The sequence below is a fragment of the Bubalus kerabau genome, chromosome 4 (genome assembly GCF_029407905.1).
Source record: "Bubalus kerabau isolate K-KA32 ecotype Philippines breed swamp buffalo chromosome 4, PCC_UOA_SB_1v2, whole genome shotgun sequence".
NCBI lineage: Eukaryota > Metazoa > Chordata > Mammalia > Artiodactyla > Bovidae > Bubalus > Bubalus kerabau.
The window spans coordinates 87,271,581-87,283,234 of record NC_073627.1 but is presented as its reverse complement, the minus strand read 5'-3'; the positions used below and the strand labels follow the sequence as shown (position 1 = coordinate 87,283,234).

The 11,654-nt window shown below is 38.9% G+C and overlaps 1 long non-coding RNA gene across 1 annotated transcript; it reads right to left on the bottom strand.

Moving 5' to 3' along the window:
• Positions 1 to 1,504: 1,504 nt before the first annotated feature.
• Positions 1,505 to 9,816, bottom strand: LOC129651482 (uncharacterized). The gene is made up of 3 exons (XR_008714173.1): positions 9,696 to 9,816; positions 9,537 to 9,584; positions 1,505 to 1,822 (listed from the first exon to the last, which is right to left on the bottom strand). It is a non-coding gene; the product is annotated as an uncharacterized LOC129651482 (long non-coding RNA).
• Positions 9,817 to 11,654: the final 1,838 nt, after the last annotated feature.

The following is an 11,654-nucleotide window of genomic DNA, read 5'->3' as shown; positions in this document are numbered from 1 at the left end:
GTCACATGTAGCAAACAGGATGTTGCCGGACATGTTAGGCAAGCTGTTGCTAACCCAGAAGACTAAAAGGGATTAAATTCTCATTATTACTCATAGTTAGTCCCCAAATATCTGTGTATGTTCAGTTTCTTCAGTTTGGCAGGAAGTTTTAAAGAACTAAACAGCATGCCCTTCCGCCCCTGGCATATTCATAAGCTATTTTGGGGTGAGTCATCGGAATTCTGTGGTTTGTATATCCTGAAGGGAGAGAAGAGACACTGTATGGTTAGCATTTATTTCAAACAGCTAGTTGGAAAAAAAATAATTCTTTGATAAAAGTTCAGTGTTAGGTGAGAAATACTTGTGGAAGGACTGTGTTTTGTTATGAAGATTCAGCTCATAGCCATGTCTCTGGAAATATAAATCATATTCTTTAGCCTGTGCGTATTCACAGCTTAACATAGCGCATGCAGACGCCCTGACCTCACATTTAGTTGGGAGTAATACACAGAGAGTAAACAACTGGTTAAATGACTCTTCTTCTGTCCCGGGGAGTCTCTGCTTCCTAATGCTAAAGTAACGCTCTAAGTTGGATAGAATTGTAGCCATGTGAAAACAGAGAGCAAGCTAAATCTCTGGTCTGTTGGATAATAATATCACCAATATTATAGTTGTGGATTACGATTAAATAATTACAACAGTAAAAAAAAAAGTGGGAAGGAATTAGTTTTTCTCGTTGTAGCTATGAGGGAGCCCAAGGGGGAATTTTAGTCATTAAACACTTTTTTTTCTTTTTTTAAAATTTGATAAATGTATTTTATTTTTTTAAACGGTTTGTTGGGTGTTGGACTATAGCTGACTAACAAAGTTGTGATGGTTTCAGGTGAACAGCAAAGGGGCTCAGCCGTACATAAACATGTATCCATTCTCCCCCAAACTTCCCTCCCATTCAGGCTGCCACATAACACTGAGCAGAGTTCCATGTGCTGTAAAGTAGGTCTTTGTTGCTTATCCATTTTAAATATAGCAGAAACACATTTTTTTTTTTTAATCAGGAAAAGAAACTGATTATTAATGGAAGAAGGAAGGAAATACAAGTTGGTTTGATACTTATGGTGTGCCAGATGCTGCAATAGGACTTCCCAGCCTCAGAAATCTTATTTATATCTGGGGAAAAATATTATTTTCAGAAGTTGAAGTGAGCCTATGGTCCACAGCATTAGTTGTCTGTAGGATAGGCACCAGGAGAGGAAGCAGTGATATTTGACACCCATGCTCAATCACAGTTACCCATTTGATTATGAGACCACTATTTGATCCTTAAAATGGTTTAGATGGAACATAAGTAGTGTATTACACAGCATTGAAACACATGATGAGTAAGGCCTTCTTTTTAATTTTCTTTCACTTTTCTGATTACATCAAATAGGAAATTTCATTTTGACATTAGTGAGATTTGAAGTCTCAGAGCAGGCAACCACATTTCCCTAGACTTGAATAACTCCTTACTCCAAGCACTTCTTTGTACAGTTACATTTTATTTATGGCAAGTGAAATTGCTTTTTTCATCTACATGGAGAAGTTTAAAATTTATCCATATGAAAGAGTGAGTTGATTTTAAAAATATTAGCTAAATAATAATACACATGGTGAGCTGAATGGGCAATGGGGAATTGACCTGAAGAGGTTACACAGCATATAAAACTTTATAACTTTGGTAAGAGGCAGATGGTTTCACAAATGAATACAGAAAACATAGCTTGCTTAAGTCCTTCCTGCTGGTCCATAGTAGTCCTCCTCAAAGTGTGGTCCATAGATCAGTGACTGAGAACATTTTGTCCACCTGGAGGAGATAAGTACAGAAATTGCAAGTAATCATTTAGAAACTTTTATAGCTTATTGACATTACATTGACATCCAACCGCATGACCTATTTTCTAGTAACTTATTTTTATTGCATTTTATTATATTTTCCATGTATTTTACAAAAGTATTAGTCTGGAATGGATTAGAAAAGAAACCCAATAGTTTGAGAAGCACTGATGAGAAGATATGTTTAGAACAAGTAAGTGGCAGCCTAAGCAATTATGATAAAGGACTATGTGTTGGTGAAATGTACATGATTGTCATGGAATCTGGAATTGGAGTAAAGAGGCTAAGATAATAAGTACATCTGAAAGGTATAGGACTGTCTCAATCTTTTCATGGTTGTATTCCCAGGGTCCAGAACAGGTTCTGGTATATATTAATAGTGAGCACTCTCTGTATATTTGGTGAATGAGTGAATGAGTGAATGAGCTGTGGTGTTTTGTAGGCAGGTCTAATGGAATCACCAGAGTATGCTCGATTAAAATGCAGTCCTATTTCATTGTGCTTTTTCAGGCATCGTACAACACCTTCTAGTTCCTTTTGTTCTGATTATAGAAACACCAAGACAATTTCTGCATATTAGTTGGGTTGTCAATATACACTGAATTCAAGTAGGATTAATTTAAAATAATTTAAAATTCTGGGCTGTATACCACAACAGATAGGATAGGTTGGGTTTTGTTTCTGTAATAAACAACCTCACTATCTCAGTGGCTTGATCCAGCAATTATGTTTTTTTTTTTTCTTTCACACACATGCACTCAACAAAGGTTGTTATAGGGCATGGTCATTGCAAGTCACCAAAACCTGTACATCCACCATAACCAAGCAGAGGAAGTGGCAAATCACACTCTGTTTCTTAGAGCTTCAGCGTGACAGTGATGCATTTCACTTCATTTTTTTTTTTTTTTAGCTAAAATACTGAGCATGGCTAATATCAGTAGGGTGGGAAACAGTCCTACCACATATCAGAAAAGTGGAGAGTCAGGAATATTTCGTGAGGAGTGCTGATTACCAGCATATACACTCATCTATTGTGAATTACATTAACAAGACTTATTTTGTCTTTGATCTTCTGTGATTGTGTCATCTGCATTGAGGTGTGGCACTTTCAGATCTGAGGACCAAATCTTGCATGTGATGACTCTATAAAGGGAGGGTCATTTGTAACCTCGGCTTCAGCCATCAGCTCACTTACTCTAGCAGTTCTGTTTTCTGTTCTTTCTACAATAACAATAGTGACCTCTGTGAGAGAATACCATCTCCTTAGGTTCAGATTCTCTCTCCACCAACCAAACTTTACTGTTGGATACATCCTTTGCATCCATAAGAAGGCAGGTGGTTGGCCTTAGATCTTGGTCAGGGAGATTTCTTCCAGGGCATTTTTTTTAAATGATTTTCAATAAATTTTTTTAAATAAATATTTTTGTATGAGATTGTTAGACTGAGTCAGCTTCCAAAAGGCTCATAAATCTTAAGAAAATCAAGCATATCAAGTTTCTACATTTGCAAACCTGAGCAGTAGGTCCCTGGGCCTAGCGATGTGTATATTCCTTCTTTTCTTTCCTCCCTTTTCTTCCTCCCTCCCTTCTTTCCTTCCATCCATTACCTATCTATCTATCCATCCATCCATCCATCATCCTCCGAGGCAGGACATACCTACATATCTAGATTGGGATAGAAAGGATACTTCTGAAGTACATGAAAACTTTTACTTCCTAATGGAATATAAAACATTTTTGCCCCTTACAAATATTTTTATATAATCTGCTTGTGACTTTACCCAGAAAGAAAAGCTTGGCTTTAAAAAGATGATCTTTTTGCAACTATTGTCAGCATTACTTGGACTTCCAAAATAAGCGGAATCTTAATCAAGCTGGGTGAAGTTTGACAGCACATTTGAAAAGCCCATACTTTGGAAATTATAAATAGAAATAAAAATATCAATATCTGCCTCTGTCTATGGACAGATAGCAGAGGGAGGTGGAACTTTGAGACTTCAAAATGTGATTAGCATAAGCAGTCAAATGAGATTGCTGAGATTCCCCCACAGCCACTTTGAAGAGGCCTATGCCTGTAGCTGCCTATGAACACATTAGCAGAGTAATTTTTAGGTTTTTTCAGGATGGTGCCAGTGGACACAGACAAGTCACCCAGCTGAAAGGTAATGGGGGAGGGATCTTTTATTACTCCTCAATCAGCTGTTGCACATCTAGACATGTAACTATTCATTTGTTAGCCTCTAATTTTGGAGGTTGGCTCTAGATGATAAGCCTCATAAAAAGTTAACAAGGAGATTCTTCTGATAAGGTGGTAAATCATTAAATGGAGAAACGACCAGTTGATTTATGACCTACTGGACTACTTTAGACTGTGAAAGATAAACCTCAATTTCTGTTTTGCAAGTGATATCCTCCCTGTTCCTTAAAAAAAAAAAATTAAACATAGATTACACAAAACAAAAAAGAGCACATTTTCCTCCAGTTTCAGAGATGCTGGCTGATTGGCGAAGCTCAAGTGCTATGTCATCCTATTTACAGAGGCTGCTCTTAAGTTCTTTCAAACAGGGGCTGCATCTCTAGAGTAATCAGCCTGGTTTTGGCATAGTAGGTGCTTGGTGACAATCTTTTGACTATGTGCACCAATCCTGGGTTAAAAATGTATGATTATATAGACAAAAAATATTGTGAAAAAGAGAAAGGATTAAGTCCCCTAAAAAAAAAGTGGGACTCCTCCTTCATTACTCCTGTTTCAGGGCCTTTGCACTTACTCCTTCCACCTAAAGTCTTTCTCTCAGATATTGCTCTGGCTTGTGTGTTCAGTTCTTTCAGGCTTCCTTTCAAAAGTCACTACCTTAAAGATACCTTACCCTGCCATCTTACACACCAGTATCACTCTCCCCACTGTAGCTCTGTTGTTATTTTCTTCATAAAACTGGAAACTACCTTACACATTCCTATTTATGGTTTTTCTTTGCTGTTAGAATGTGAACCCCATGGGACGGTGGGGGATGGGTAGTATGAGAAGGACTTCATGTTGTTTACAGCTCTTTTTCTTTAGTACCTAGCTGTGGGCCTACATCCTACCCAATGAATGCTTAATACATATGCTTAAAAATGAAGAAATGGGTAAACGAAAGATGAGTCAATTAATTCATAAAACTGTAAAATGACTGTGACTCCCAGGAGTAGGATTTTTTTCTCTAAAGTTAGTTGCGTGCACGCATGCCCAGTCACTTCAGTCAGGTCTGACTCTTTGTGACCCTATGGACTGTAGCCCACCAGACTCCTCTGTCCATGGGATTCTCCAGGCAAGATAACTGGAGTGGGTTGCCATGCCCTCCTCCGGGGAATCTTCCCAACCCAAGGATCAAACCCACATCTCCTGTGGCTCTTGCATTGCAGGCAGATTCTTTACAGCTGAGCCACTGGGAAGCCCCAGAGTTAATTGATTGTATTAAAATCAGAGGTTGAAATAACTTCTTATAATCTACATTGCTATAATAGTCATATCATATAGTCCTCTCCTGTTATGAAGACAACTATTTAAAAGTCTTTTCTTCTCACTATGTTGTAATCATCTATGTACTAAAATGTATTAAAAATGATTTGATTTGGGGAACATAAGGATCTTATAATAATGAAGTAAATTCAGATACCAAAAGCTATACTTCCTGTCAGTCTGTAGTTGGGAAATGCTAATTTATTTTTTAAAAAAATTTTGCAGTCTATATTAATTCATTATTTTAAAATCAAGTCACTTTTTATCTATAAAGTTTATCATTAGAAAATTGAGCCAACTTTATTTTAAATACTCATTTTGAATTAAAGAGACACATTTAAAACAATCAACTAAATGCTGTTGATAGGTGAAATAAAAATCTCAAACAAATTTTTTGAAGCATACAGTTGTCAGTTCAGTTCAGTTCAGTTCAGTCGCTAAGTCGTGTCCGACTCTTTGCGACCCCATGAATCGCAGCACGCCAGGCCTCCCTGTCCATCACCAACTCCCGGAGTTCACTCAGACTCACGTCCATGGAGTCAGTGATGCCATCCAGCCATCTCATCCTCTGCCGTCCCCTTCTCCTCCTGCCCCCAATCCCTCCCAGCATACAGTTCTAACTAAACATAAAACAACTAAGGCTGACTCATGATCAATGTGGATATTAGTAAAGTATACAGACATCACTTTTTCAGAGTTTAGTTAGATACAGTATAATAATTTCAAATGCATCACTGTGATGGATTTAGTTTGTATTTGATTGTGCTGCTGCAGCTGCTAAGTCACTTCAGTCCTGTCCAACTCTGTGTGACCCCATAGACAGCAGCCCACCAGGCTCCGCTGTCCCTGGGATTCTCCAGGCAAGAACACTGGAGTGGGTTGCCATTTCCTTCTCCAATGCATGAAAGTGAAAAGTGAAAGTGAAGTCGCTCAGTCGTGTCTGACCCTCAGTGACCCCATGGACTGTAGCCTTCCAGGCTCCTCCATCCATGGGATTTTCCAGGCAAGAGTATTGGAGTGGGGTGCCACTGCCTTCTCCGTTGATTGTGCTACAGGCTGGAAATACTAAAATGTCCCCAGACAGAAAATGTTAATTTCTTAAAGAATAAAGATGGGGACTTTTAGTCATAGGTAATTGTGTGTAGTTGCTCAGTTGTGTCCAACTCTGTGTGACCACATGGACTACAGCCCTCCAGACTCCTCTGTCCTTGGAGATTCTCCAGGCAAGAGTGGGTTGCCACGCCCTCCTGCAGGGGACTCCCATCCCAGGAATCTAACCCAGGTCTCCCACACTGCAGGTGGATTCTTTACCATCTGAGCTACCAGGAAAGCCCAAGAACACTGGAGTAGGTAGCCTATCCCTTCTCCAAGGGAACTTCCCGACCCAGGAATCAAACCAGAGTCTCCTGCATTACAGGCAGATTCTTTACCAACTGAGTTACCCAGGTAGCTATAGGTAGTTGGTGACAGCTAAAAGTTCTCAAAGTAAAGTTCTAAAATTTAGATTTTTTTGAATATAAATAGATTTTAAAAACTTATGAAAAAGATATATTTAAAAAATAATGTGAAAAAATTTGACGATGAAATCACTTTCCCAGTCCAAAAAGAATTTTTCTACATGTTGAAGGCTCAGATTCTTGAAAGGCAGCACCTCTCCTGTTCCTTAGAAAATTTCTTATCCATAAACAAATGGACTCCTAAACAGTCTTTCTGAATTCCAACTGCAAGTTCACAGAGGCACTTCTAAATTGGGCAGGAGAACAGGACCGATGGCTTTGAATATGAGCTTTGGAGACATGTTGAATGTATGTTGCATGTCATATCTCACAGTGTAACTACAAACCTTTGGAAAAAATTTGGAAAAACATTATTCAATGCAATGCCTTGGACTTTAGACGTACTGTACTCAGTTAGGATAAATGATCATTACCTAGTTCTGGTATCCAATTTCCTCTTCTGACCATATAGGTACATCATGTGAAATGCTGAGCTGATGAATCACAAGCTGGAATTGAGATTGCCAGGAGAAATAGCAACAACCTCGGATATGCAGATGATACCACTCTAATGGCAGAAAGCAAAGAGGAACTAAAGAGCCTCATGATAAGGGTGAAAGAGGAGAGGGAAAAAGTTGGCTTAAAACTCAACATTCAAAAACTAAGATCATGGCATCTGGTCCCATCACTTAATGGCAAATAGAAGGGGGAAAGTGGAAACAGTGGCAGATTTTATTTTCCTGGGCTCCAAAATCACTGCAATGGTGACTGCAGCCATGAAATTAAAAGACACCTGCTCCTTGGAAGAAAAACTATGACAAACTTAGAGTATTAAAATGCAGACACATCACTTTGCTGACAAAGGTTCATATAGTCAAAGCTATGGTTTTTCCAGCATTCATGTATGAATGTGAGAACTGGACGACAAAGAAGGCTGAGTGCCAAAGAACTGATACTTTCCAATTGGGGTGCTGGAGAAGCAAGGAGATCAAACCAGTCAATCCTAAAGTAAATCAAGCCTGAATAGACACTGGAAGGATAGATGCTGAAACTCCAATACTCTGACCACCTGATGTGAAGAGCAACTCACTGGAACAGACCCAGATGCTGGGAAAGATTGAGGGTAGGAGGAGAAAGGGGTGACAGAGGACGAGATGGTTGGATGGCATCACTGACTCAATGGACATGAGTTTGAGCAAGCTCTGGGAGATGGTGAAGGACAGGGAAGCCTGGCGTGCTGCAATTCATGGGGTTGCAAAGAGTCAGACACGACTGAGTGAATGGACAACAACAATTACCATGTAGGTAGGCAGTTCAGAAATAGTTGCATCAATATTTCCTTGAAAGCAGATAAAAATGGTAAAAATTATGAAGAATAAGTATGCAAAGACAATATCATTTTGTGATAAAATACAACTTATAGCAGTGTTTGGTTGAGAATTGTTTAGGCATATACACAATTTTGCCATAATTTAATGAGGTGTACATAATAAGAAATTCCTGTAAATTACTATAATTGTTATTTATACTCTCAGATCAAGTTCTTCAGGGCCTACTTGGGGAAAGATTTGATGAGATAAAGCAGTAATTGTGTGGAAGACACACTGTGTAGACATGGTATAGCTACAAATTAGTGGAAACAGGAAATGAGTCCTTTCCCTTAAGTAGACTTAATAACCTGGGAAAGAAAATTACTGTCTCTGATCCTCATTTGTCTTAGGTGTACAGTAGGGGATTTGACTTAATATAGCATTTCCATGCCATTTAAACTGCTATGACATGGAAATTCCCTGTGGCCCAGTGGTTAGGACTCTGTGCTTCCACTGCAGGGGGCATGGGTTTGATCCCTGGTCAGGGCTTCCCTGATAGCTCAGTTGGTAAAGAATCCACCTGCAATGCAGGAGACCCTGGTTCCATTCCTGGGTCGGGAAGAACCATTGGAGAAGGGATAGGCCACCCATTCCAGTATTCTTGGGCCTCCCTTGTGGCTCAGCTGGCAAAGAATCTGCCTGCATTGTGGGAGACCTGGGTTCAATCCCTGGGTTGGGAAGATCCCCTGGAGAAGGGAAAGGTTAACCACTCCAGTATTCTGGCCTGGAGAATTCCATGGACTGTATAGTTCATGGGGTCACAAAGAGTCGGACACAACTGAGTGACTTTCACTTTCACCTTCAGGAAACTAAGATCTGTCATGCAGTGCAGCATGACCAAAGGGGAAAAAAAAAATTGCTGTGACATATGACTCACTTTCTGAATTTTTATCCAGGTGAAAATAGGTTGCTTTCTATTTTTCCTTTATTTTATAAGGTTTATTTAAGAAGAATTCACTCTGCTGAGTGCATAAAAAAAAAGAGCTGAAAAAGAGATACAACTAGAGGAAAGAAGCCGAAGAAGATAAAATGATCAGTTGCTGATAACATGATACTGATATTATGCCGAAGATAATAAATGAAAAGTTCTTAGAATTAGTAAAAGTTTAAACTGAATTAATACAAAGTAAATATTCACAAAATGATTCTTCTTTTATACCAATAATTAGGAAATAAAAGGTTATGGGGAGATGCCCATATACCATAGCAGCTATAAAAATAAAGCATCCTAAAATTAGCTTGTCAATAAATATGTAGAAATAATACAAAAACTATAAAATGTTACTATAATTTATAAAAGAAGACAAGAAAAGGGACATACCATGCTCAAGTGAGAAGACTCAATGTTCTAAAGATGTGTATCTTTAATCTGTATATTAAGAGCAATATTAATCAAAATCTCAATGGAACTCTGTGGAAAATATGCCCAAATGATTCTGAAGCTCATCTGGGGAAAAGAAATGGAAATAATTTCTCCTACCTGTCCTCCTGGGGAGGTGAAGGTCTGGGCTGAGTGACAAGACATAGACGACAGGAAGGTGAGGAGGCAGGCTGGGGACAGAGGACTGCCATCACCTGGGTCCTGTGACCCATTCTTAAAGTGATCCGGAGCAACTCTTAAACAAGACTTTGGGCATTTCCTACTGGGAAATGGGTGTATTTTAGTCATTAAACAAAGGTTGATTGAACATCAGGAATTAGGGGTGGAGCAGTGAATAAAACAAAGTCTCATCCTTGGGGAACTTAGATTCTAGTTGGAGAGGCAGACAACAAACTTAGGTTTTGCTGAATGATTCATAGGCCTTATAAGGGAAACCTGGAGACACCTACAAAGATCCTAATGAAATAAACGTTTCTTAAACTGTTTGTCTTGAAGGACCAATTGTTTCCATTTCCAATCAGTGGCAGACAGATAATTTTGAAAATCTAGAATCTTTTGGTTGGATGATGTGGTACTACCAAATTTTTGTTCTTTTTTCATTCAGAACCCTGGCACACACTGAGTTACACCGAACTCAGGGAATGTGTTTCAAATGGGATATAGTGCTACAAACAAGGTAGTTTCTAATGGAAGTTGGCTATGGGAGTGAATCTTGCTCCATTCTCTTGTCATTTCACACTTGCTCCTCTTCATTCCCACAAGAGCACTCATATTTCTAAAAGTGTCAGTCCTCTACCCTTCAACTTAGTCTCAGTAGCAGTGGCATGGGAGGGGGCACAGTGAGCTGCCAAAAGGCTGAGTCAGCTGAGCAAAGTAAACAGGAGTCCAGCTCTGAACTGAATCTTCCTGGATTCAAATCCACTAGCTCTGTGCCATTGAGTGGTAAGTGGAGTCTACTGAGAAAGAATATGGATACAATTCTAAAAGAGAGAAAGACAAAGACAGGGGATGTGAGAGTATGTTTCCCTCCATTGTATATTGAGAAATACCATTTCCATTTTTGAAGATTCAAAAATTAATGAATGGCCTAATCTCCCATCTAAATGCTAACTTGAGTTTCTCCTAATTCCCGTTTCTCAAGGCTCTCAGACAGTGTGAGGATCTCAGTCAAATTTTGTCAGAAGAAATTGCTGTCTACTTAAAAAAATTTTTTTAAATCTCTCTGAGCAAAAATTTTCTTGTCAATGGAGATAATAATGATACACAATGGTAATCACATTGCAATATATAAATGTGTATTTATATATGTTGTACACCATAAATTTATACAAAGTTGTCAACTATGTCTCAATTTAAAAATTGATATATATCTTGTAGGGCTGTTGAGATCATGAAATTAATTAAAGTTTGTGGAGGTCCTAGCACCAAGCCAGGGATATTTTAAGTGCTTGATTAATGGTAGCTGTTCTCTTAGACATAAGAGTTGAACAGGTGGTTATTTCTTTGTGTGTACAGTTTTCTTCTACTTCTAGGGTTTCTAAATTCAGGACTCCTGAATTTCAGAAAAGTATTTTCTTGGTTCATTTTCCCTTCTGATTCTCATACAAAAAGAAGAGGCGTGCTGGTATATGATCATTTCTACGGGTTTAGTTAACACGTAGGTTATGGATTAGACTCTGTGGACCATACTTTCTCTTTCCCTGATTGCTTGCCTTCAGAAAGACTTTAATCACAAAGACCATCTCAGTTATCCTTGAGAGAGACAGAGAAGAAGACAAGTCCCTGAAAGGCAACCGGGGCCCGGTGAGGTGTATGAGGGGAGGGGTGGTCTGAGGGGCAAGGGGCAAGCTTCTGCCAGCAGACAGGGTATGCCCACCACAGAAACCTCAGTTCTTGCTGGCCCCAAATAAAGTCATCTTTGACTCATTTTAATTTCCCTCTCCAGGCAGAAGAAAGCTTTGGTCCATGCCACTTTATCACTTAATTTGGAAATTGTTTTCAACTGTCAGACACAACTATGTCTGAAATCAAGATTAAAGCCTGTAAGTCTTTGGTGAA